The sequence below is a fragment of the Rhinoderma darwinii genome, unplaced genomic scaffold (assembly GCF_050947455.1).
Source record: "Rhinoderma darwinii isolate aRhiDar2 unplaced genomic scaffold, aRhiDar2.hap1 Scaffold_4576, whole genome shotgun sequence".
Classification (NCBI taxonomy): Eukaryota; Metazoa; Chordata; class Amphibia; order Anura; family Rhinodermatidae; genus Rhinoderma; species Rhinoderma darwinii.
In genome coordinates, this window is record NW_027463984.1 from 29,478 (window position 1) to 55,599 (window position 26,122).

Genomic DNA, 26,122 nt, shown 5'->3' on the forward strand with positions numbered 1-26,122 from the left:
CAAACAAAAAGGAGAGGTGAAAGAGGACAGCCTTGTCTAACCCCCGACGATACAGGAAAGGGGTCAGTCTTCCAGCCGTTCACCAGCACCGAGCTGTAAATGTCGCAATACATCAGGTTAACATACAAACAGAACAACCTGCCAAGCCGCAGCCTACGCAGAGCCTTACCCATGAATTCGTGAGAGACCCGGTCAAAAGCCTTCTCCTGATCCAGACTGACCAGGGCCGCGTGTGTACGGCGGCTTTGCATGTAATGCACCGTGTCCCTCACCAGGGCAAGACTGTCGGCCACCCTACGGCCAGGAATGCCGCAGGTTTGGTCCGATCCGATGATCTGTCCGATGACAACCTTCAGTCTGTTGGTCAATACTTTGGCGAGGATCTTGTAGTCCACGTTCAGGAGAGAGATGGGACGCCAGTTTTTCAGGTCACATCTCTCCCCCTTCCGCTTATACAAGATCGTGATCATGCCTTCTCTCAAGGACGGTGGCATTCTACCCTCCACCACCATCTCCTCATAGAGCTCCAGCAGGTCCGGACAGATCAAGTCCCCCAGCGCTACATAGAGCTCTGCTGGGAGACCATCACTGCCCGGGGTCCTGCCGGGTCTGAAGGATTTAGCGGCAGAGAGCAGTTCCTCCACCGTCAGGGGTACATCCATAGCCTCCGTACCTGCAGGATCAAGATGATTAGTGATACCTGACAGGAATTTATCGGCGGCTTCGGGGTCAGTGGTTTTCCGGGAGTAGAGGCTTCGGTAGTAGTCTGTGACGACTCCCATCACCTCCTTCTTCCCAGAATGCATGTTTCCGGTCTCATCTCGGAGTTCCTTCAGGGGCGTGTGGCCGGCATGGAGTTTCCTGAAAAAGAACGAGTTACATTTCTCACCCTTCTCCAGGTTCTCCACCTTGGAACGAAAGACAATTCGCTTGGATTCCTCCTCAAAGTGCCTTTTCAGGCCCTTTTTGGCTTCCTCCAGCTCCTTCCTGACGTCCCAGCCGCATTGAAGGAGGTCTTGCAGGGATCGCAGCTGACGCTGCATCTCTCTGAAGTCTCTCTTCCTCTCACACGCCTGTTGACGACTTTTTGCCTGAAAGAAACAACGAAATTCAACTTTAACATATTCCCACCAGTCACAGGTTTTGTCAAAGAAAACTTTATCATTCCTCCAAACAATATAGGCGTCTCTAAGTTCCGCCAGTACCTCCTCTCTTTCCAGCAGGGCACAATTCAGCTTCCAGGAGCCAGGGCCGGGAGGAAAACCGTGGCCGATGGCACCCTGGAAGAGAATGGCCCTGTGGTCAGAGAAGAAGCAGGGGACCATGGAGTGCCCATGCTGCTTGACTGCCCGGGAGGTGAACACAAAGTCAATCCGAGAACGAAGTGAGCCATCGGGTCGGCTCCATGAATAGTTCACAGAGCCGATCCCCATGGAGCCCACAACGTCCTGCAAGGATGCTTCGGTCACCATCTCGATAAGCAGTTTGGAACTGACATCCAGTTTGATTGAAGTGCCGGAACTTCGTCCATCCTCTTCGATGGGGCAGTTGAAGTCCCCGGCCATCACCACTGCCCTAGTGGTGGCGAGCTGGGTCCGCAGGGTCTGGAATAGTTCCAGGCGCTCAGCCTTCATAGGGGGAGCGTACACGTTGATGAGCCTAATCGGCTCTCCTGCCCAGGAACCGTCTACGACCAACAAGCGGCCGCAGGCGAGCTCCTGGACAGAGTCAACAGTAAATACGCTTCCCCTAATCAGGATGGCAACCCCTGCAGACTTACAGTCGCCCCCACCAGACCAGTAGGACGGGCCATGGGTCCACTGCCTGGCCAGATGATGGTATGACCTGGAAGAGGGGAGAGTACATTCCTGCAGCATAAATACATCACTCGACTGCTTGGAAAGAAAAGTTAGCACCATCTGACATCTAGTCCTATCTCTAACACTCCTCACATTGAGGCTAAAGATGTTAAGTTTAGCAGCCATGGGGGAGAATAAAGAAGGTTAGTGCAAACGATACACCTTAGTTACCAGTCCGGTCGGGCGGATCCTCCTCTCCTGGCGGGTCCGAAAGATCCAGCAGGCCCTCTGACAAAAATTGTTCCAGGATTGTAGCCACCTGGATGTCTGTTGTGAAGTCGATGACCTCAGGTTCAGACACGAGTTCCTCCACCATCTGCTCCATTTCCTCCTGCTGCGCAAGGGAATCTTCACAGATTTCCACGACTTGTCGCTTTGAGGACTCAGCAGCTGGGCTGTCCCTCACCTTTCTCTTCCTCTGGATGGCACCTGAGGAGACAAGAGGGGGAAAATCCTCCAGGGAGAGGACTCCAGCAGCTGGAGGGGGAGATGTTAGTGCTGCTGGAGCTGGGGAGAAGGGAGGCTGGGTTGGGAGAGGTGCAGGTGACAGGACCACTGAGATGGGTGGGTAGGAGAAGGTGAGAGCCTCAGTGGGGGTGACAGGGGTTGGGGACGGGGGGGTGGGGAGGGCCGGGCGAGGGAGGGTGGGAAGGGTAGGGCGAGGGAGGGCCGGGAGGCGGGGGGGAGGGACTGTCGTCTTCTTACCATCCTTCTTATTCCCGGTCTTCTGCGCCGCTGGAGCTCTGGTTGGGGCGGGGTTCCCTCTGGCCGGAGCTTTCGCCGCTACAGTTGCCCAGGATCGATCCCTCTTCGGGCAGTCCTTGTAGGAGTGGGCTGCTTGTCCGCAGAGGTTGCACATTGTCCGTTTCGGGCAGTCTTTGGTCTCGTGTCCTGTTACCCGGCAGTTCTTGCAGGCGTCCTCCTTGCAGTCCTTCACCGAATGACCCTTCTTGCTGCATCTCCTGCAGATCTGCGGCATGTCCGGGTAGTAGATGAGGCCGTAGGAGTTGCCCAGCGAGAATGACTGGGGCAGGTGCTGGAGGCCGTCTTCCGCGCTCGAATCCTTGTTCAGTCGGACGATTACCGACCACTTGCCAGTCCAGAAGCCGAGTCCGTTCAGGATGTGGGTGGGTTCCCTCACCACTGTGCAGAACCGCTTCAGGAGCGTGGTGATGTCTTTGCCGGGGGTGTGTGGGTTCCGCATTGAGACCGTCACCCGCCTTTCCTCTCTTTGGACAGGGCAGTTGCCCACAAAGCGAGAGAAAGGGGATTCAGGCCTCGCCGCTTTCACCATCTCCCAGTACCTTCTGCAGATGTTGATCGAAGCGAAGGTCACGAAGAACATCCCGGTCATGAAGGCCTGGATGCTGATGGTCTCCGGCTTAGCGAAGCCCTGGTCCAGGAGCATCTTCTGGCAGAACACTTCTTCCGTCATGTCCGGCACTCTCCCGTCCACCTCCTTCAGCTTCAGGGCCACCGTCTGCTTCATCCAGGGCTCCAGGGTTGGAGCAGCCTGGTTCGGCTTCCTGGTGGCCTGTTGGCCTGAGGAGGCTTCGGGAGGAGATGTCCTGGCCTGGGTCGGCTCACCTGGTCCATCAGCCTTCTTCTTCTGGGTGGCAGGGTTGCTGGTTGAGGCCATGGCTTCTTCCAGCTGTTCCTGTCGCTTGGGGAGGATCTTCGATAGCTCTTTCCCGAAGGGGGCGGAGCTATGCAAATCTTCTCCTTGCTGGCCGAGGTTCTTCCACGAAATTTCTTCCGCAGCGGTTCCTCGTCGAGCTTCTTCTGCGGCCGAGCTTCTTCAAAGATCCCCTTCAGCAGCGGCTCTTCTCCGAAGGTCTCTGTCGCAGTTCTCCTTCTTCTTCCCGGCAGCGATCTCCCGGAGCTTCTTCCCCGATGGCGGCTTCTCCCTTCTGGATCGTCGTCTTCGCTGGTTCTTCTCCGCAGTTCGTCGCCGGCTTCGTCTGGAACGCTCTTGGATCGCTAAGCTAGTGTTTATAGCCCCCAGTGGTTCTCCGAGCTATCTATCCTTACAAGGACTGGTAAGAACAGATACTACACTTGATCTTAGCCAAAAGGCCGAGAAGCGATAACCCGAGCGGCCCTTGCCTTGCCCGAGCCTGTCCCATACTGCTGTTCACCCCTTGCAGCGATTCAGCCTACTCCTAGGCAATTCCATGGGGCCCTGCAGGCTCACACACATTTACAGCTACTAAGCGGGAGGTGAATAAAGGCCGGAGAGGAAGCCAGACAGGATTTGCTTCTTTTGCTTGCACCACAATGCAGTGCTGAAAGAGGAGGAATCTACATAAAAACGCCTTCCTGGCAACGCCCAAATGCCCTCCTGCCATGCAGATAAACACTGGCAGCGGCAGCAAGTGCATGCCCACAGCCACCCCTTGTTCCTTCACACCTTGTATCAGCTTTAATCCAGTCCTGTGCTGCCTGCTGAGCAGCACTGAACAACACTGCCTGGGCCCAGGCTTTTATCTCTGAGGCAGGCCCCATTATGATGTCAGAAAGCTGGCTCTGGAATCCTGAGGGCTCCACTATGACACGTGCAAAGTTCCGTCTGAACTTTATATAAGACTGTGAGGCTCAGTCAGTCACTCAGTGTTGCCTGAGAGGGCAACACTGCAACAGCCGGCCGCCAGGCTGTCTTTTTTTTGCACATTTATTTGCCTCCAGGAGGCCACAAGAGGGAGACAAGGGACTGCAAAATGGAAAATAGGCATCCACCAACTTTACAGACAACTTCTCTTTGCTCCTACAACCTCCATCCTTGCACAGTTTGTTATTCTTCCAGGTAACATAGTAACAAATCCAAATTGCTGCTCTCTTTGTAGGCAAGCAAGGGTTTGTTGCAACTGCAATTCTTACTTCTTCTTGAAATGTAGGGACGACAGTACATTCCATCACATCCACCTAGTGTACACAGGTAGGTCCATTGTGGCGGGTAGGCGGCTGGCTGCTTTAATGGCTGTTTGCTGTTCCCCTACTCCACTCCACTCCACTATTTGACTGTGGTGCTGCATCAATCAGTGGCTGGCTCAGGTGCAGCTCTTTAACTTACCTAGGAGGGAGGGAGGGAGGGAGGGCGGAGAGAAGACAAGGAAGGTGAATGAGCTGTTCCAATGTGAAATGCCGGAAACACAGAAACACAGAAGACACACACACACACACACACAACAAGAGGTGGCAATGTATTCATTAATTGCATTTAATAAATGAGCTCATTATCACACATGACTGTACAAATGCATTGTCCAACAGGTGTTGAAATAATGGGATTAAAAGGGGAGATCCCTTCAGAAAGACAGAAACAATGGCAAAGAGAAAAAACACTTTTGGAATCTGATTTTAGTCAACACATAAGGGAAGGGTGCACCGGTCCTGGAAATACTGCAATACCAGGTCAATGCGTGGAGTGGACAGAGCAAGCTCTATTTCCATCTCCCTGTTCTAAAAATCCATTTAATATATGGTCCCCAGATAGGGGACGTATCAGATATTAAACTGATAAGAACAGATAAGGTTTCAACAAAGTTTTTTATTGGCAAAAATAATATATTTTACAGACTTTTTTTTAAAATTGAAACCACAAGATAAAATCAACAGCATAATACATGAATATTCATACATTTAAATGAATACAAAAGTAATAATAATAAGACCATTAATACAGATGTTATAATAAAAGTACAGAACAATAGCAGGATAAAATTTATACAGGGCATAAAAGACATAAAAGAATAAAACCATTTTTATTTACAATGTTATGGTATTCCACATTTGCAAACACCACATGGATGTTGCTTCTTTTACCCCTAGCTGCTTTTTGTCCCTAAGATAATAAATATACATTTCACTTAGGGCATATTTCACACAATTTTTAACGTCAATAAAATCATGTTTAAAAAGCAGAATGTTCCTAACCTTCCAAATGGCATTCTTAAAACAGTTTAAAATGATCCAACAGACCATTTGCTGTTTAAAACTTGGGCAGTTAAAAAGACCATAAAACACGTATTCAAATTTAAGATCTTTAAGACCGCAGGCCCATTTCAGCAATGGGCCTACCTTCCTCCAAACCTCCTGTGCATATGGGCAGTTCCAAAACAGGTGCATTATCGTCTCGTCGTCACCACACCTGTCTCTCGGGCACTTGGCTCTCGCCACCAGTCCTCGCCTATGCTGGAATTCACGAGTAGGGAGGCACTGGTGAACGATTGCCCAGGCAAGGTCCTTGTGCACATTTGCCATAAATTTCCCGAAAACGTTCCGCCACACCACCTTGGACCTTGCCTGTGAGAAATTTGAAACTGCCAGTGTATCCTCCTGCCGCCTACAGGAGAGTGACACTTTTTTCTGGTCCCCCAATATGTCAGGCTCCAATTCTTGGAGACCTAGGAGCCTGACAGTTTTTTCGAGCACCGCATATTGTTTTGGGGGACACAGAAGCACAGGAGAATTCAAAGGGACACGAAACCATCGTTTAAAAATCATGCCCGTAGCGTACTTTAAAAAGTAGCTAAAAATACCATCAGAATTATATATTTTAAAACAGAAGCAAAAGTATTTAATGTAAAAGAAGTTAAAAAGGTTAGGAACATCTCTCCCGCCATTGTCCTTACATCTGTACATAAAATCACGTTTTAGTTTTTCCATTTTGGAACCCCATAAAAACATAAAACAGATCCTGGTCACTTTTTTAATATATAAAATTGTTGGAGGGAAAACCATAGCTACATAAAGCATTATGGGTAATAAAACAGATTTAATTATTAAAACTTTTCCCTCCATGGTGAGATTTCTCAAATTCCACATTAAAACCTTTTTTTCCATTTTGGCAATTACTGAATCCCAATTGGGTCTCCCATCGTTTTCTTGATTAAAAACAATTCCTAAAATTTTTATCTGATCCTGCTGCATGTTAACTCCTGGTGTCACAGAGGAATCCCATACACCAGTATAAAAACAGTCACACTTATCAACGTTTAATTTAAAACCAGAGGCTTCACAAAAAAAGCCGGTGTTCCTCAATGCCCGTCTCATAGAAGCGGCGTCTGGGCATAGGACGGTGGCGTCATCCATATAGCCTAGGATTTTTACCTGGTTCCCCCTTCCTCCAGGTATGGGCACGCCTCTGATGACTTTATCATCTCTTATTAGGGTGAACAGAGGTTCTATGGCACAAATAAAAAGGAGCGGAGACAACGGGCACCCCTGTTTCACCCCTGATAAAAGAGGAACACCTTTAGTTAAAAATCCGTTGATAGAAATTTGGCTAAAACAGGATCGATATAAAAGCTTAATACGTGTTAAAATAATTTCAGGAACAGCCATCTTTTTAAGAACCATAAAAAGATATTCATGGGAGACCCGGTCAAAAGCCTTCTCGAAATCTAAGGATAAAATAGCAAGGCTTTGACCCCTTTCTTTAAAATACCAAATGATGTCACGTAAAATATTCAGGGACTCAGTAATTGACCTCCCAGGTACCCCACATACCTGGTTTGGATGGATTAATTTATGAATAAAAGGTTTAAAACGGATTGTTATTAGTTTAGCTAAAATTTTACAATCAACGTTTAAAAGAGTAATAGGGCGCCAGTTTTTTAACTGGTCCCTCTCACCTTTTTTAAAAATTAAGGACACAATCCCCCTCCTCCAGGAAGGGGGCAGCTCTTCAGTAATAAAAACTTCCTTATACAATAAAAACATGTCATTCTTTAAAATTTCCCAAAAAGCATGATAAAATTCGATGGGCAGACCATCTTCCCCAGGAGCTTTCCCATTAGAAAAACTTTTAAAAGCAAATAAAAGTTCCTCCAAGGTAATATTACGGGATAAAACTTCCTGGTCTAAAATATCTAGCTTGGCATCAAGGGAATTAAGAACATGTTCTAAAAAGGAAGGATCAATATTTTTCTTGTTAAAAAGAGATTGGTAGAAATTAAAAGCAGAATTTAAAATGCCGACCATAGTGGTTTCTCCTTCAAGGTTTAAAATGACATCTCGTTTATCCATTACCTTTTTGAAGAAGAACCGGGAACACTTCTCGCCATCCTCGAGGTGCTTTACATGTGAATTAAAAATTATTTGTTTCCCTTTCTCTTCTATGGCATATTTTATTTCAGCTTTAAGATTTAAGATATCATCATCAACATCCATACCAATCTCCTTCAATTTAAAAAGTACATGTAAACGTTTATTAAGAACATAAAACCATTGTTTTTTCTCTTTTGCTTTCTTCTTACCTGCTCGAATAAAAAAAGCTCTGATTTTGGGTTTAATGCCCTCCCACCAGTGTAGCATAGGCTGACTGGGCGCTCTATGGGACTGCCAACACTGGTAGGTCCGCACAAACTCCTCTTTAATGATGGGGTCCTCCAGGAGTGTGGTGTTTAGTCTCCAGGGACCCCTACAAGCTTTTTGCTCTCCCTCTAGCTCCAGGTGCACTGAAAGGAGCTTGTGATCAGATAAAATATTTGTTAAAAGCAAACATTTTTTGGGAATAAAACTATTAGAAGTGAAAATAAAATCAATTCTGGAGCTCACTCTTCCATTGGACCAGGTGGGGCCTGGGTCCGCAGGCAAGAGTTCCCTCCAGCAATCTTTCAATTTAAAATCACCAATAAAATTCTTGAGCAGGTAAGAAGTACGGTCAATTTTTCGATTAAAATCCCCACCCTGCCGGTGTTCTCCATCTCGCACACAGTTAAAATCACCACCCACCAGCAGGGGGGTAGACCCAACACAAAACAATGGTAAAATCTCTAATAGTTCTGCCCTCTCCTGTTTGGTAGGAGGGGCATAAACGTTTAAAACACGAATTAAAATTCCATTAAAAAGCAAATGTATTAAAATAGCTCTGCCGGGCATGATTTCAGTCACTGTTTGGATGGAGATAAAACGACCTCGGCAGAGCAATCCAACCCCCGCAGAGCGACAGTCATTTCCACCAGACCAGACTGAGGGGCCTAGTTTCCAGTCCATCTTTAAATCTTGATATTCCAAGTCATTAGGGATTCCACATTCTTGAAGCAGGCAAAGGTCAAAGTCCACAGTCTCTAAAAATGAAAATAAAGCAGTCCTGCGGACAGGGCTCTTTAGGGACCTCACATTTAGTGAGGCGACTTTGATAGGAACCAACATAGTCTTAGTTGAGGTCAGGGTCCGAACCAGAAGAGTCGTACTCGGAGATCAGCTGCGAGTCTGGACCCCCTTTTTGAGGGGTCAATAAATCTTGGATGTTGGTAGGGTCAGAGCCAGATACGTGGGCGGCTCCAACCCCCACACTGCTCTCATCCGAACTCCGATAGGCAGCTTTCCTCCGAACTCCGGACTCCTCTTCCTCTCGCTGTCTCTTTGCAGAATGGCTCCTATCCATCTCCTCGAAGTCGCTCTCACCCATCTCTGGCCCCTGGCTGAAGATATCGCTGATGTCCTTCCTGGGCAGCTGCACAGGGGCCTGTGAGGTCCCATCACTCTTGGCAACCTTTGCCTGCTTACGGGGAGCCTTCATCGCAAGCCCCTCCACAACCGCAGTGGAGGAACTTTGCTCCGACCCCCCCGTTGACCGGAAATGGTCAAAACGAGGCTCCAATCCAGCATATTTTAGGGTTTTCTTAATGGAGCCCTCGTCTGACACAGAGTGTCTCCGCTCCATGCCCACACTCTTGGGACAGGCGTCAGGTCCTACTGCAGAACCTACGGAGCCACGACGCCTGTCGCTAACCACTGCCTCAACAGGGTCCACTGCAGGCGGAGCAGAGGACCTGTTTGCAGAGGTGCCGGTCAACTTATGTCCAGCAGAGTCAGAATTCCTCCTGCTCTGCCTGGACCCGGTGGAATCCCTATGGCCGTCCCTCGAGGCTGACATCGGTGGGCCCCCCGATGGAGCTGTGAAGGACTTTGGCCTGGACCCCTCAGTCGTCAATGCTCGTTTTGGGGCATTACCAGCGGCGTCTGCACATGTTGCAAACTGCCGCTCTGGCCCTGGTCTGGGTGGCCCAGATTTCGCTCTGCGGGGGCAATCTTTAAAAGCATGCCCAGTCATGCCGCACAGATTGCACAACACCTCGGAACTGCATTTTGCCGCTACGTGTCCAACCTGGCCACACCTGTTACACTGCACCACATGGGGCCGGTCACAATGTTCTCTGGTGTGGCCATATCTCAAGCAGTTCCGGCAGGCTATTGGCATCTGGGGGTAAAATAGGAATCCTCGATTCTTCCCAATGGCAAAGTTCTGGGGTGGGTGATGTAAGCCTCCAATGCCATTGGGATCCTGGCGGAACTTCACCCAATATTTTCTTTTGCCATTCCAGAAGCTCTGGGTGTTCAAGATTTTATGTGAGAAGCGGACCTCCCTGCAGTAACGACTGAGGAAGGTTTCAATGTCACACTCTGAGACAAATGGACTGAACATGCACATCACGAGCGGGACTTCTTCCTCCCCGTAGAGGAATAAAAAGTTCAGTCCATTTAGCCGCTCCTCACTCTGGTCCGCATCAGACAATCTTTTGTGCATGTTGTCGCAACATGCCGCGGCCGTAAAGGATACGGTGTACCGACCGCGGCTTTCCTGGTCGTTGAGACACAGGATGTCCGCCCGCTTGAGCCCCAGGAAGTCCAGCAGAATCACCTCCACAATGAAGCGAAGGTTCTTCCGCTGGCGATGGCCTTCTTCCACCTCGATGCGGACGGACTGGCGCAACCGGGTGTCCCCGGATGCAAATCCAAATGTATATGGCATTTTCAGTGCCTGGGGGCTAAGCCTGTCCCTTATAGCAGCAAGGGCTCAGATTCCACAATTAAGTGGAACCCTCCCCCAAGGCCAAGGATTAGGGTACCCCAGACACCTACGAAGCCCGATAAACGCCCTCGGAACGCTCTTAGAAAAACGCCTCAAGGCCGGTTGACCTCTTGGGTAAGGCGCGATCGCAACTCGTTGTCCGGGGGCTAAGCCCACTCCCCAAATAGCAGCAAGGGGGTGAAGTCTCTCTGTGAAAAGAGACGATCCCCCAAGGCCAAGGAGCAGGGTACCCCGGACACCTCCCAACAAAACCAGATGCAGAAATACTACACCTGATCTTGCCAAAAGGCCGAGAAGCGATAACCCGAGCGGCCCTTGCCTTGCCCGAGCCTGTCCCATACTGCTGTTCACCCCTTGCAGCGATTCAGCCTACTCCTAGGCAATTCCATGGGGCCCTGCAGGCTCACACACATTTACAGCTACTAAGCGGGAGGTGAATAAAGGCCGGAGAGGAAGCCAGACAGGATTTGCTTCTTTTGCTTGCACCACAATGCAGTGCTGAAAGAGGAGGAATCTACATAAAAACGCCTTCCTGGCAACGCCCAAATGCCCTCCTGCCATGCAGATAAACACTGGCAGCGGCAGCAAGTGCATGCCCACAGCCACCCCTTGTTCCTTCACACCTTGTATCAGCTTTAATCCAGTCCTGTGCTGCCTGCTGAGCAGCACTGAACAACACTGCCTGGGCCCAGGCTTTTATCTCTGAGGCAGGCCCCATTATGATGTCAGAAAGCTGGCTCTGGAATCCTGAGGGCTCCACTATGACACGTGCAAAGTTCCGTCTGAACTTTATATAAGACTGTGAGGCTCAGTCAGTCACTCAGTGTTGCCTGAGAGGGCAACACTGCAACAGCCGGCCGCCAGGCTGTCTTTTTTTTGCACATTTATTTGCCTCCAGGAGGCCACAAGAGGGAGACAAGGGACTGCAAAATGGAAAATAGGCATCCACCAACTTTACAGACAACTTCTCTTTGCTCCTACAACCTCCATCCTTGCACAGTTTGTTATTCTTCCAGGTAACATAGTAACAAATCCAAATTGCTGCTCTCTTTGTAGGCAAGCAAGGGTTTGTTGCAACTGCAATTCTTACTTCTTCTTGAAATGTAGGGACGACAGTACATTCCATCACATCCACCTAGTGTACACAGGTAGGTCCATTGTGGCGGGTAGGCGGCTGGCTGCTTTAATGGCTGTTTGCTGTTCCCCTACTCCACTCCACTCCACTATTTGACTGTGGTGCTGCATCAATCAGTGGCTGGCTCAGGTGCAGCTCTTTAACTTACCTAGGAGGGAGGGAGGGAGGGAGGGCGGAGAGAAGACAAGGAAGGTGAATGAGCTGTTCCAATGTGAAATGCCGGAAACACAGAAACACAGAAGACACACACACACACACACACAACAAGAGGTGGCAATGTATTCATTAATTGCATTTAATAAATGAGCTCATTATCACACATGACTGTACAAATGCATTGTCCAACAGGTGTTGAAATAATGGGATTAAAAGGGGAGATCCCTTCAGAAAGACAGAAACAATGGCAAAGAGAAAAAACACTTTTGGAATCTGATTTTAGTCAACACATAAGGGAAGGGTGCACCGGTCCTGGAAATACTGCAATACCAGGTCAATGCGTGGAGTGGACAGAGCAAGCTCTATTTCCATCTCCCTGTTCTAAAAATCCATTTAATATATGGTCCCCAGATAGGGGACGTATCAGATATTAAACTGATAAGAACAGATACTACACTTGATCTTAGCCAAAAGGCCGAGAAGCGATAACCCGAGCGGCCCTTGCCTTGCCCGAGCCTGTCCCATACTGCTGTTCACCCCTTGCAGCGATTCAGCCTACTCCTAGGCAATTCCATGGGGCCCTGCAGGCTCACACACATTTACAGCTACTAAGCGGGAGGTGAATAAAGGCCGGAGAGGAAGCCAGACAGGATTTGCTTCTTTTGCTTGCACCACAATGCAGTGCTGAAAGAGGAGGAATCTACATAAAAACGCCTTCCTGGCAACGCCCAAATGCCCTCCTGCCATGCAGATAAACACTGGCAGCGGCAGCAAGTGCATGCCCACAGCCACCCCTTGTTCCTTCACACCTTGTATCAGCTTTAATCCAGTCCTGTGCTGCCTGCTGAGCAGCACTGAACAACACTGCCTGGGCCCAGGCTTTTATCTCTGAGGCAGGCCCCATTATGATGTCAGAAAGCTGGCTCTGGAATCCTGAGGGCTCCACTATGACACGTGCAAAGTTCCGTCTGAACTTTATATAAGACTGTGAGGCTCAGTCAGTCACTCAGTGTTGCCTGAGAGGGCAACACTGCAACAGCCGGCCGCCAGGCTGTCTTTTTTTTGCACATTTATTTGCCTCCAGGAGGCCACAAGAGGGAGACAAGGGACTGCAAAATGGAAAATAGGCATCCACCAACTTTACAGACAACTTCTCTTTGCTCCTACAACCTCCATCCTTGCACAGTTTGTTATTCTTCCAGGTAACATAGTAACAAATCCAAATTGCTGCTCTCTTTGTAGGCAAGCAAGGGTTTGTTGCAACTGCAATTCTTACTTCTTCTTGAAATGTAGGGACGACAGTACATTCCATCACATCCACCTAGTGTACACAGGTAGGTCCATTGTGGCGGGTAGGCGGCTGGCTGCTTTAATGGCTGTTTGCTGTTCCCCTACTCCACTCCACTCCACTATTTGACTGTGGTGCTGCATCAATCAGTGGCTGGCTCAGGTGCAGCTCTTTAACTTACCTAGGAGGGAGGGAGGGAGGGAGGGCGGAGAGAAGACAAGGAAGGTGAATGAGCTGTTCCAATGTGAAATGCCGGAAACACAGAAACACAGAAGACACACACACACACACACACAACAAGAGGTGGCAATGTATTCATTAATTGCATTTAATAAATGAGCTCATTATCACACATGACTGTACAAATGCATTGTCCAACAGGTGTTGAAATAATGGGATTAAAAGGGGAGATCCCTTCAGAAAGACAGAAACAATGGCAAAGAGAAAAAACACTTTTGGAATCTGATTTTAGTCAACACATAAGGGAAGGGTGCACCGGTCCTGGAAATACTGCAATACCAGGTCAATGCGTGGAGTGGACAGAGCAAGCTCTATTTCCATCTCCCTGTTCTAAAAATCCATTTAATATATGGTCCCCAGATAGGGGACGTATCAGATATTAAACTGATAAGAACAGATACTACACTTGATCTTAGCCAAAAGGCCGAGAAGCGATAACCCGAGCGGCCCTTGCCTTGCCCGAGCCTGTCCCATACTGCTGTTCACCCCTTGCAGCGATTCAGCCTACTCCTAGGCAATTCCATGGGGCCCTGCAGGCTCACACACATTTACAGCTACTAAGCGGGAGGTGAATAAAGGCCGGAGAGGAAGCCAGACAGGATTTGCTTCTTTTGCTTGCACCACAATGCAGTGCTGAAAGAGGAGGAATCTACATAAAAACGCCTTCCTGGCAACGCCCAAATGCCCTCCTGCCATGCAGATAAACACTGGCAGCGGCAGCAAGTGCATGCCCACAGCCACCCCTTGTTCCTTCACACCTTGTATCAGCTTTAATCCAGTCCTGTGCTGCCTGCTGAGCAGCACTGAACAACACTGCCTGGGCCCAGGCTTTTATCTCTGAGGCAGGCCCCATTATGATGTCAGAAAGCTGGCTCTGGAATCCTGAGGGCTCCACTATGACACGTGCAAAGTTCCGTCTGAACTTTATATAAGACTGTGAGGCTCAGTCAGTCACTCAGTGTTGCCTGAGAGGGCAACACTGCAACAGCCGGCCGCCAGGCTGTCTTTTTTTTGCACATTTATTTGCCTCCAGGAGGCCACAAGAGGGAGACAAGGGACTGCAAAATGGAAAATAGGCATCCACCAACTTTACAGACAACTTCTCTTTGCTCCTACAACCTCCATCCTTGCACAGTTTGTTATTCTTCCAGGTAACATAGTAACAAATCCAAATTGCTGCTCTCTTTGTAGGCAAGCAAGGGTTTGTTGCAACTGCAATTCTTACTTCTTCTTGAAATGTAGGGACGACAGTACATTCCATCACATCCACCTAGTGTACACAGGTAGGTCCATTGTGGCGGGTAGGCGGCTGGCTGCTTTAATGGCTGTTTGCTGTTCCCCTACTCCACTCCACTCCACTATTTGACTGTGGTGCTGCATCAATCAGTGGCTGGCTCAGGTGCAGCTCTTTAACTTACCTAGGAGGGAGGGAGGGAGGGAGGGCGGAGAGAAGACAAGGAAGGTGAATGAGCTGTTCCAATGTGAAATGCCGGAAACACAGAAACACAGAAGACACACACACACACACACACACAACAAGAGGTGGCAATGTATTCATTAATTGCATTTAATAAATGAGCTCATTATCACACATGACTGTACAAATGCATTGTCCAACAGGTGTTGAAATAATGGGATTAAAAGGGGAGATCCCTTCAGAAAGAGAAACAATGGCAAAGAGAAAAAACACTTTTGGAATCTGATTTTAGTCAACACATAAGGGAAGGGTGCACCGGTCCTGGAAATACTGCAATACCAGGTCAATGCGTGGAGTGGACAGAGCAAGCTCTATTTCCATCTCCCTGTTCTAAAAATCCATTTAATATATGGTCCCCAGATAGGGGACGTATCAGATATTAAACTGATAAGAACAGATAAGGTTTCAACAAAGTTTTTTATTGGCAAAAATAATATATTTTACAGACTTTTTTTTAAAATTGAAACCACAAGATAAAATCAACAGCATAATACATGAATATTCATACATTTAAATGAATACAAAAGTAATAATAATAAGACCATTAATACAGATGTTATAATAAAAGTACAGAACAATAGCAGGATAAAATTTATACAGGGCATAAAAGACATAAAAGAATAAAACCATTTTTATTTACAATGTTATGGTATTCCACATTTGCAAACACCACATGGATGTTGCTTCTTTTACCCCTAGCTGCTTTTTGTCCCTAAGATAATAAATATACATTTCACTTAGGGCATATTTCACACAATTTTTAACGTCAATAAAATCATGTTTAAAAAGCAGAATGTTCCTAACCTTCCAAATGGCATTCTTAAAACAGTTTAAAATGATCCAACAGACCATTTGCTGTTTAAAACTTGGGCAGTTAAAAAGACCATAAAACACGTATTCAAATTTAAGATCTTTAAGACCGCAGGCCCATTTCAGCAATGGGCCTACCTTCCTCCAAACCTCCTGTGCATATGGGCAGTTCCAAAACAGGTGCATTATCGTCTCGTCGTCACCACACCTGTCTCTCGGGCACTTGGCTCTCGCCACCAGTCCTCGCCTATGCTGGAATTCACGAGTAGGGAGGCACTGGTGAACGATTGCCCAGGCAAGGTCCTTGTGCACATTTGCCATAAATTTCCCGAAAACGTTCCGCCACACCACCTTGGACCTTGCCTGTGAGAAATTTGAAACTGCCAGTGTATCCTCCTGCCGCCTACAGGAGAGTGACACTTTTTTCTGGTCCCCCAATATGTCAGGCTCCAATTCTTGGAGACCTAGGAGCCTGACAGTTTTTTCGAGCACCGCATATTGTTTTGGGGGACACAGAAGCACAGGAGAATTCAAAGGGACACGAAACCATCGTTTAAAAATCATGCCCGTAGCGTACTTTAAAAAGTAGCTAAAAATACCATCAGAATTATACATTTTAAAACAGAAGCAAAAGTATTTAATGTAAAAGAAGTTAAAAAGGTTAGGAACATCTCTCCCGCCATTGTCCTTACATCTGTACATAAAATCACGTTTTAGTTTTTCCATTTTGGAACCCCATAAAAACATAAAACAGATCCTGGTCACTTTTTTAATATATAAAATTGTTGGAGGGAAAACCATAGCTACATAAAGCATTATGGGTAATAAAACAGATTTAATTATTAAAACTTTTCCCTCCATGGTGAGATTTCTCAAATTCCACATTAAAACCTTTTTTTCCATTTTGGCAATTACTGAATCCCAATTGGGTCTCCCATCGTTTTCTTGATTAAAAACAATTCCTAAAATTTTTATCTGATCCTGCTGCATGTTAACTCCTGGTGTCACAGAGGAATCCCATACACCAGTATAAAAACAGTCACACTTATCAACGTTTAATTTAAAACCAGAGGCTTCACAAAAAAAGCCGGTGTTCCTCAATGCCCGTCTCATAGAAGCGGCGTCTGGGCATAGGACGGTGGCGTCATCCATATAGCCTAGGATTTTTACCTGGTTCCCCCTTCCTCCAGGTATGGGCACGCCTCTGATGACTTTATCATCTCTTATTAGGGTGAACAGAGGTTCTATGGCACAAATAAAAAGGAGCGGAGACAACGGGCACCCCTGTTTCACCCCTGATAAAAGAGGAACACCTTTAGTTAAAAATCCGTTGATAGAAATTTGGCTAAAACAGGATCGATATAAAAGCTTAATACGTGTTAAAATAATTTCAGGAACAGCCATCTTTTTAAGAACCATAAAAAGATATTCATGGGAGACCCGGTCAAAAGCCTTCTCGAAATCTAAGGATAAAATAGCAAGGCTTTGACCCCTTTCTTTAAAATACCAAATGATGTCACGTAAAATATTCAGGGACTCAGTAATTGACCTCCCAGGTACCCCACATACCTGGTTTGGATGGATTAATTTATGAATAAAAGGTTTAAAACGGATTGTTATTAGTTTAGCTAAAATTTTACAATCAACGTTTAAAAGAGTAATAGGGCGCCAGTTTTTTAACTGGTCCCTCTCACCTTTTTTAAAAATTAAGGACACAATCCCCCTCCTCCAGGAAGGGGGCAGCTCTTCAGTAATAAAAACTTCCTTATACAATAAAAACATGTCATTCTTTAAAATTTCCCAAAAAGCATGATAAAATTCGATGGGCAGACCATCTTCCCCAGGAGCTTTCCCATTAGAAAAACTTTTAAAAGCAAATAAAAGTTCCTCCAAGGTAATATTACGGGATAAAACTTCCTGGTCTAAAATATCTAGCTTGGCATCAAGGGAATTAAGAACATGTTCTAAAAAGGAAGGATCAATATTTTTCTTGTTAAAAAGAGATTGGTAGAAATTAAAAGCAGAATTTAAAATGCCGACCATAGTGGTTTCTCCTTCAAGGTTTAAAATGACATCTCGTTTATCCATTACCTTTTTGAAGAAGAACCGGGAACACTTCTCGCCATCCTCGAGGTGCTTTACATGTGAATTAAAAATTATTTGTTTCCCTTTCTCTTCTATGGCATATTTTATTTCAGCTTTAAGATTTAAGATATCATCATCAACATCCATACCAATCTCCTTCAATTTAAAAAGTACATGTAAACGTTTATTAAGAACATAAAACCATTGTTTTTTCTCTTTTGCTTTCTTCTTACCTGCTCGAATAAAAAAAGCTCTGATTTTGGGTTTAATGCCCTCCCACCAGTGTAGCATAGGCTGACTGGGCGCTCTATGGGACTGCCAACACTGGTAGGTCCGCACAAACTCCTCTTTAATGATGGGGTCCTCCAGGAGTGTGGTGTTTAGTCTCCAGGGACCCCTACAAGCTTTTTGCTCTCCCTCTAGCTCCAGGTGCACTGAAAGGAGCTTGTGATCAGATAAAATATTTGTTAAAAGCAAACATTTTTTGGGAATAAAACTATTAGAAGTGAAAATAAAATCAATTCTGGAGCTCACTCTTCCATTGGACCAGGTGGGGCCTGGGTCCGCAGGCAAGAGTTCCCTCCAGCAATCTTTCAATTTAAAATCACCAATAAAATTCTTGAGCAGGTAAGAAGTACGGTCAATTTTTCGATTAAAATCCCCACCCTGGCGGTGTTCTCCATCTCGCACACAGTTAAAATCACCACCCACCAGCAGGGGGGTAGACCCAACACAAAACAATGGTAAAATCTCTAATAGTTCTGCCCTCTCCTGTTTGGTAGGAGGGGCATAAACGTTTAAAACACGAATTAAAGTTCCATTAAAAAGCAAATGTATTAAAATAGCTCTGCCGGGCATGATTTCAGTCACTGTTTGGATGGAGATAAAACGACCTCGGCAGAGCAATCCAACCCCCGCAGAGCGACAGTCATTTCCACCAGACCAGACTGAGGGGCCTAGTTTCCAGTCCATCTTTAAATCTTGATATTCCAAGTCATTAGGGATTCCACATTCTTGAAGCAGGCAAAGGTCAAAGTCCACAGTCTCTAAAAATGAAAATAAAGCAGTCCTGCGGACAGGGCTCTTTAGGGACCTCACATTTAGTGAGGCGACTTTGATAGGAACCAACATAGTCTTAGTTGAGGTCAGGGTCCGAACCAGAAGAGTCGTACTCGGAGATCAGCTGCGAGTCTGGACCCCCTTTTTGAGGGGTCAATAAATCTTGGATGTTGGTAGGGTCAGAGCCAGATACGTGGGCGGCTCCAACCCCCACACTGCTCTCATCCGAACTCCGATAGGCAGCTTTCCTCCGAACTCCGGACTCCTCTTCCTCTCGCTGTCTCTTTGCAGAATGGCTCCTATCCATCTCCTCGAAGTCGCTCTCACCCATCTCTGGCCCCTGGCTGAAGATATCGCTGATGTCCTTCCTGGGCAGCTGCACAGGGGCCTGTGAGGTCCCATCGCTCTTGGCAACCTTTGCCTGCTTACGGGGAGCCTTCATCGCAAGCCCCTCCACAACCGCAGTGGAGGAACTTTGCTCCGACCCCCCCGTTGACCGGAAATGGTCAAAACGAGGCTCCAATCCAGCATATTTTAGGGTTTTCTTAATGGAGCCCTCGTCTGACACAGAGTGTCTCCGCTCCATGCCCACACTCTTGGGACAGGCGTCAGGTCCTACTGCAGAACCTACGGAGCCACGACGCCTGTCGCTAACCACTGCCTCAACAGGGTCCACTGCAGGCGGAGCAGAGGACCTGTTTGCAGAGGTGCCGGTCAACTTATGTCCAGCAGAGTCAGAATTCCTCCTGCTCTGCCTGGACCCGGTGGAATCCCTATGGCCGTCCCTCGAGGCTGACATCGGTGGGCCCCCCGATGGAGCTGTGAAGGACTTTGGCCTGGACCCCTCAGTCGTCAATGCTCGTTTTGGGGCATTACCAGCGGCGTCTGCACATGTTGCAAACTGCCGCTCTGGCCCTGGTCTGGGTGGCCCAGATTTCGCTCTGCGGGGGCAATCTTTAAAAGCATGCCCAGTCATGCCGCACAGATTGCACAACACCTCGGAACTGCATTTTGCCGCTACGTGTCCAACCTGGCCACACCTGTTACACTGCACCACATGGGGCCGGTCACAATGTTCTCTGGTGTGGCCATATCTCAAGCAGTTCCGGCAGGCTATTGGCATCTGGGGGTAAAATAGGAATCCTCGATTCTTCCCAATGGCAAAGTTCTGGGGTGGGTGATGTAAGCCTCCAATGCCATTGGGATCCTGGCGGAACTTCACCCAATATTTTCTTTTGCCATTCCAGAAGCTCTGGGTGTTCAAGATTTTATGTGAGAAGCGGACCTCCCTGCAGTAACGACTGAGGAAGGTTTCAATGTCACACTCTGAGACAAATGGACTGAACATGCACATCACGAGCGGGACTTCTTCCTCCCCGTAGAGGAATAAAAAGTTCAGTCCATTTAGCCGCTCCTCACTCTGGTCCGCATCAGACAATCTTTTGTGCATGTTGTCGCAACATGCCGCGGCCGTAAAGGATACGGTGTACCGACCGCGGCTTTCCTGGTCGTTGAGACACAGGATGTCCGCCCGCTTGAGCCCCAGGAAGTCCAGCAGAATCACCTCCACAATGAAGCGAAGGTTCTTCCGCTGGCGATGGCCTTCTTCCACCTCGATGCGGACGGACTGGCGCAACCGGGTGTCCCCGGATGCAAATCCAAATGTATATGGCATTTTCAGTGCCTGGGGGCTAAGCCTGTCCCTTATAGCAGCAAGGGCTCAGATTCCACAATTAAGTGGAACCCTCCCCCAAGGCCAAGGATTAGGGTACCCCAGACACCTACGAAGCCCGATAAACGCCCTCGGAACGCTCTTAGAAAAACGCCTCAAGGCCGGTTGACCTCTTGGGTAAGGCGCGATCGCAACTCGTTGTCCGGGGGCTAAGCCCACTCCCCAAATAGCAGCAAGGGGGTGAAGTCTCTCTGTGAAAAGAGACGATCCCCCAAGGCCAAGGAGCAGGGTACCCCGGACACCTCCCAACAAAACCAGATGCAGAAATACTACACCTGATCTTGCCAAAAGGCCGAGAAGCGATAACCCGAGCGGCCCTTGCCTTGCCCGAGCCTGTCCCATACTGCTGTTCACCCCTTGCAGCGATTCAGCCTACTCCTAGGCAATTCCATGGGGCCCTGCAGGCTCACACACATTTACAGCTACTAAGCGGGAGGTGAATAAAGGCCGGAGAGGAAGCCAGACAGGATTTGCTTCTTTTGCTTGCACCACAATGCAGTGCTGAAAGAGGAGGAATCTACATAAAAACGCCTTCCTGGCAACGCCCAAATGCCCTCCTGCCATGCAGATAAACACTGGCAGCGGCAGCAAGTGCATGCCCACAGCCACCCCTTGTTCCTTCACACCTTGTATCAGCTTTAATCCAGTCCTGTGCTGCCTGCTGAGCAGCACTGAACAACACTGCCTGGGCCCAGGCTTTTATCTCTGAGGCAGGCCCCATTATGATGTCAGAAAGCTGGCTCTGGAATCCTGAGGGCTCCACTATGACACGTGCAAAGTTCCGTCTGAACTTTATATAAGACTGTGAGGCTCAGTCAGTCACTCAGTGTTGCCTGAGAGGGCAACACTGCAACAGCCGGCCGCCAGGCTGTCTTTTTTTTGCACATTTATTTGCCTCCAGGAGGCCACAAGAGGGAGACAAGGGACTGCAAAATGGAAAATAGGCATCCACCAACTTTACAGACAACTTCTCTTTGCTCCTACAACCTCCATCCTTGCACAGTTTGTTATTCTTCCAGGTAACATAGTAACAAATCCAAATTGCTGCTCTCTTTGTAGGCAAGCAAGGGTTTGTTGCAACTGCAATTCTTACTTCTTCTTGAAATGTAGGGACGACAGTACATTCCATCACATCCACCTAGTGTACACAGGTAGGTCCATTGTGGCGGGTAGGCGGCTGGCTGCTTTAATGGCTGTTTGCTGTTCCCCTACTCCACTCCACTCCACTATTTGACTGTGGTGCTGCATCAATCAGTGGCTGGCTCAGGTGCAGCTCTTTAACTTACCTAGGAGGGAGGGAGGGAGGGAGGGCGGAGAGAAGACAAGGAAGGTGAATGAGCTGTTCCAATGTGAAATGCCGGAAACACAGAAACACAGAAGACACACACACACACACACACAACAAGAGGTGGCAATGTATTCATTAATTGCATTTAATAAATGAGCTCATTATCACACATGACTGTACAAATGCATTGTCCAACAGGTGTTGAAATAATGGGATTAAAAGGGGAGATCCCTTCAGAAAGACAGAAACAATGGCAAAGAGAAAAAACACTTTTGGAATCTGATTTTAGTCAACACATAAGGGAAGGGTGCACCGGTCCTGGAAATACTGCAATACCAGGTCAATGCGTGGAGTGGACAGAGCAAGCTCTATTTCCATCTCCCTGTTCTAAAAATCCATTTAATATATGGTCCCCAGATAGGGGACGTATCAGATATTAAACTGATAAGAACAGATTTTTTTTTTTTTTTAATCATTCAGATCACGTCTTAAAAATCATAAAATTCAAAATAAAAAAGACTTAGATCATCACAATGAAAACTGAAAACGTATAATTAACTTTTGTTTTCCTCTTTCCTTTTTTCCTTTTAAGAAATCAAAAAAACATTCCTTTTTTAACAGCAATAGTTCCTAACATATCCACTAAATGTTCCTGCAAATCATTACCATCCCATTCACAGTTTACAATGCACGCTAACCACGTTGGCACACCATACCGTTCAAGAAACCCTGGTAAATTTTCTCTTACACAGAGCCGCACCCTTCTCCGCATTTTTTCAAAATTAATTTTACTACGTAACTGCTCTACTTCTTCCAGTAACCTGTCTCTTTCTGCTCTTTCCTCTTCTGAAATGACACTTTTTTTCTTTCTCTCTGCTTTTTTCCTTTTTTTCTCATCACTTTGCCCACTTCCTTCCAATTTCTGAAGCTTTCCTTCTTCCAAACTAACTTCCGCTTCCTTTCTTTTGACTATCTTCTTATTTTCGTCTTGTACCTCACGTTTGCTTTTCTTTGGGCATGATTTGAATATGTGCCCCTCCTCTCCACACATATTACATACTTTCCCTTTCTGACATTCATTATACTTATGTCCCTCTTGCAGACATTTTGTACACATTACTTTCTCACACGTTTCTCTCTCATGACCATAATCTTTACAATTCAAACAAAACATATCCATTCCCAAAAAAAATAAATTTCCACATGCACTTCCAATCTTAAACCGCGCTGGAGGAAACAATAGGTTTCCAGATTCACCAATTCTTGCAAATTTACAAAGAAATTTCCATTTCCCAGTCCAAAATCCAAAGGGGTTAAACACTTTCCCCTTTCCCACCACCTCCTCACAAAACTTAGTGAGAAATGACTTAATGTCCTCTTCTTCCACGTAAGGCGAAAACATCTTTACGACCACCAACTTCTTGTTTGGCACAAAATGTGGTGTTACCTTCACACCCACAAGTCTTGGGTCCCTTTTACCTTCCTTCAAGCGTTCCAAAAAATCAGAATAAATTTCTTCTGTAGCGAAGGTAACGTCAAAGCACCCTCTCCTCGGATAGTCCATCACCGCCAAAATGCACGATCTCTCCAGCTGAAAGAAATCCAACAAAAGGACCTTCGTGATGAACTCCAAATCCTTCCTTTGCCTCTCAGATTCCTCCACGAAAAACCGGACCGCATTCCTGGTTCGCATATGTTCGGGAATTTCCTCCATCCTGCTCCAAAAGAATTCCAGCAATCTCCAAAGAAATACCTTCAGTACCGGAGTACCAGGCAGGTGATCGCTCCCCGTTGCCCTGGACTAATCCTCCTCCCCAATAGCAGCAGAGGGGTGAAGTCTCTCCTAAGAGAAACGATCCCCCCAGGCCAAGGAAAAGGGTACCAGGGCACCTCCTGACCAAGAAACAAGGCAATACCCTAAAGTACTACACTTGATCTTAGCCAAAAGGCCGAGAAGCGATAACCCGAGCGGCCCTTGCCTTGCCCGAGCCTGTCCCATACTGCTGTTCACCCCTTGCAGCGATTCAGCCTACTCCTAGGCAATTCCATGGGGCCCTGCAGGCTCACACACATTTACAGCTACTAAGCGGGAGGTGAATAAAGGCCGGAGAGGAAGCCAGACAGGATTTGCTTCTTTTGCTTGCACCACAATGCAGTGCTGAAAGAGGAGGAATCTACATAAAAACGCCTTCCTGGCAACGCCCAAATGCCCTCCTGCCATGCAGATAAACACTGGCAGCGGCAGCAAGTGCATGCCCACAGCCACCCCTTGTTCCTTCACACCTTGTATCAGCTTTAATCCAGTCCTGTGCTGCCTGCTGAGCAGCACTGAACAACACTGCCTGGGCCCAGGCTTTTATCTCTGAGGCAGGCCCCATTATGATGTCAGAAAGCTGGCTCTGGAATCCTGAGGGCTCCACTATGACACGTGCAAAGTTCCGTCTGAACTTTATATAAGACTGTGAGGCTCAGTCAGTCACTCAGTGTTGCCTGAGAGGGCAACACTGCAACAGCCGGCCGCCAGGCTGTCTTTTTTTTGCACATTTATTTGCCTCCAGGAGGCCACAAGAGGGAGACAAGGGACTGCAAAATGGAAAATAGGCATCCACCAACTTTACAGACAACTTCTCTTTGCTCCTACAACCTCCATCCTTGCACAGTTTGTTATTCTTCCAGGTAACATAGTAACAAATCCAAATTGCTGCTCTCTTTGTAGGCAAGCAAGGGTTTGTTGCAACTGCAATTCTTACTTCTTCTTGAAATGTAGGGACGACAGTACATTCCATCACATCCACCTAGTGTACACAGGTAGGTCCATTGTGGCGGGTAGGCGGCTGGCTGCTTTAATGGCTGTTTGCTGTTCCCCTACTCCACTCCACTCCACTATTTGACTGTGGTGCTGCATCAATCAGTGGCTGGCTCAGGTGCAGCTCTTTAACTTACCTAGGAGGGAGGGAGGGAGGGAGGGCGGAGAGAAGACAAGGAAGGTGAATGAGCTGTTCCAATGTGAAATGCCGGAAACACAGAAACACAGAAGACACACACACACACACACACAACAAGAGGTGGCAATGTATTCATTAATTGCATTTAATAAATGAGCTCATTATCACACATGACTGTACAAATGCATTGTCCAACAGGTGTTGAAATAATGGGATTAAAAGGGGAGATCCCTTCAGAAAGACAGAAACAATGGCAAAGAGAAAAAACACTTTTGGAATCTGATTTTAGTCAACACATAAGGGAAGGGTGCACCGGTCCTGGAAATACTGCAATACCAGGTCAATGCGTGGAGTGGACAGAGCAAGCTCTATTTCCATCTCCCTGTTCTAAAAATCCATTTAATATATGGTCCCCAGATAGGGGACGTATCAGATATTAAACTGATAAGAACAGATACTACACTTGATCTTAGCCAAAAGGCCGAGAAGCGATAACCCGAGCGGCCCTTGCCTTGCCCGAGCCTGTCCCATACTGCTGTTCACCCCTTGCAGCGATTCAGCCTACTCCTAGGCAATTCCATGGGGCCCTGCAGGCTCACACACATTTACAGCTACTAAGCGGGAGGTGAATAAAGGCCGGAGAGGAAGCCAGACAGGATTTGCTTCTTTTGCTTGCACCACAATGCAGTGCTGAAAGAGGAGGAATCTACATAAAAACGCCTTCCTGGCAACGCCCAAATGCCCTCCTGCCATGCAGATAAACACTGGCAGCGGCAGCAAGTGCATGCCCACAGCCACCCCTTGTTCCTTCACACCTTGTATCAGCTTTAATCCAGTCCTGTGCTGCCTGCTGAGCAGCACTGAACAACACTGCCTGGGCCCAGGCTTTTATCTCTGAGGCAGGCCCCATTATGATGTCAGAAAGCTGGCTCTGGAATCCTGAGGGCTCCACTATGACACGTGCAAAGTTCCGTCTGAACTTTATATAAGACTGTGAGGCTCAGTCAGTCACTCAGTGTTGCCTGAGAGGGCAACACTGCAACAGCCGGCCGCCAGGCTGTCTTTTTTTTGCACATTTATTTGCCTCCAGGAGGCCACAAGAGGGAGACAAGGGACTGCAAAATGGAAAATAGGCATCCACCAACTTTACAGACAACTTCTCTTTGCTCCTACAACCTCCATCCTTGCACAGTTTGTTATTCTTCCAGGTAACATAGTAACAAATCCAAA

General features: G+C 47.4%; 6 non-coding genes and 2 pseudogenes across 6 annotated transcripts; all 8 read right to left on the minus strand.

Annotated features, from left to right (window-relative positions):
• Window positions 1-3,862: 3,862 nt before the first annotated feature.
• On the minus strand, window positions 3,863-3,947 carry LOC142718050 (U2 spliceosomal RNA; annotated as a pseudogene).
• Window positions 3,948-5,233: 1,286 nt separating this feature from the next.
• LOC142718030 (U2 spliceosomal RNA) lies at window positions 5,234-5,425 on the minus strand. The gene has a single exon (XR_012872184.1). It is a non-coding gene; the product is annotated as a U2 spliceosomal RNA (small nuclear RNA).
• A 6,839-nt stretch (window positions 5,426-12,264) lies between these two features.
• On the minus strand, window positions 12,265-12,455 carry LOC142718008 (U2 spliceosomal RNA). Its single transcript, XR_012872162.1, has one exon. It is a non-coding gene; the product is annotated as a U2 spliceosomal RNA (small nuclear RNA).
• Window positions 12,456-13,741: 1,286 nt separating this feature from the next.
• Window positions 13,742-13,932, minus strand: LOC142718009 (U2 spliceosomal RNA). Its single transcript, XR_012872163.1, has one exon. It is a non-coding gene; the product is annotated as a U2 spliceosomal RNA (small nuclear RNA).
• A 1,286-nt stretch (window positions 13,933-15,218) lies between these two features.
• Window positions 15,219-15,410, minus strand: LOC142718032 (U2 spliceosomal RNA). Its single transcript, XR_012872186.1, has one exon. It is a non-coding gene; the product is annotated as a U2 spliceosomal RNA (small nuclear RNA).
• Window positions 15,411-22,249: 6,839 nt separating this feature from the next.
• LOC142718034 (U2 spliceosomal RNA) lies at window positions 22,250-22,446 on the minus strand. The gene has a single exon (XR_012872188.1). It is a non-coding gene; the product is annotated as a U2 spliceosomal RNA (small nuclear RNA).
• A 1,351-nt stretch (window positions 22,447-23,797) lies between these two features.
• On the minus strand, window positions 23,798-23,908 carry LOC142718053 (U2 spliceosomal RNA; annotated as a pseudogene).
• Window positions 23,909-25,194: 1,286 nt separating this feature from the next.
• LOC142718010 (U2 spliceosomal RNA) lies at window positions 25,195-25,385 on the minus strand. The gene has a single exon (XR_012872164.1). It is a non-coding gene; the product is annotated as a U2 spliceosomal RNA (small nuclear RNA).
• Between the last annotated feature and the right edge of the window lie 737 nt (window positions 25,386-26,122).